This window comes from Chlamydotis macqueenii, chromosome 16 (assembly GCF_036417535.1).
Source record: "Chlamydotis macqueenii isolate bChlMac1 chromosome 16, bChlMac1.mat, whole genome shotgun sequence".
Classification (NCBI taxonomy): Eukaryota; Metazoa; Chordata; class Aves; order Otidiformes; family Otididae; genus Chlamydotis; species Chlamydotis macqueenii.
Window position 1 is genome coordinate 4,310,480 of NC_141571.1, and position 840 is coordinate 4,311,319.

Genomic DNA, 840 nt, shown 5'->3' on the forward strand with positions numbered 1-840 from the left:
CCCACGGCGTCACCAGAAAAGAGCAAGGAGTTATTTCCAAGCCTGGGCTGAAGTGAAGGGTTGCTAAACATTAACTCAAGCCTCAGCTGCGTTAAAGAGTAACTCCCACAAACGAGGGAGGAGCCAAACAGCGCATGCACTCCTCAAAATTGTACTTCTCTGAAACCAGAGAACATGAAGAAAAGCAGAAAGTATATGCCTGGGGACTCAGAGCAGACAGCAAAAAAATCCCAGCGCTTATGAAAAAGGCAAATTCAGCATTTCCTCCCATAGTTGAGCAGTGAGTAAATCCCAGCCATATGTAAGACACCGGTGTTGAAAGAGCAGCGTAAACCCATAACACCCACAGAGAATATTTTGCAAGATCCAGATCTTTCTTTAAAATCTCATCAACAAGCAACACACGAGCAAGCAAAGGGTTAAAGCAATCAAATTTCCATCTCCCTGCCGTCCTAACAGGTTTTGTTTTTCCCTTGTTACCCTCCAAACCTCCTTTCACAGCGTTTCTGTAACTCCCCTTTCCTCTGACATTTACTAGTTATAATCCTGAAGTTAAAGAGACAAGCCAGTCATTTATTTACAGTTTCCTTAACAAAGACATGCAAAGCTTTTCCAGTACAGGTAATAACCCCGCTCCTTGCTTCCAGTACTCCCAGTAAGACTGGGTCTGTGGCAGCAGTAGCTATTTTAGAGCCTGTCCCTGGGACAGCATGCAGAGGCTGTCCCAGTTTTGCTCCTTACCCACGAACACAGCTGTTTTCCCAGCCTCTGCTTTAGTCCAGCTGCTTTCACCCCACCTTGCGAACACGTAGACAACATGTTGCAGCGGGAACACTGCCC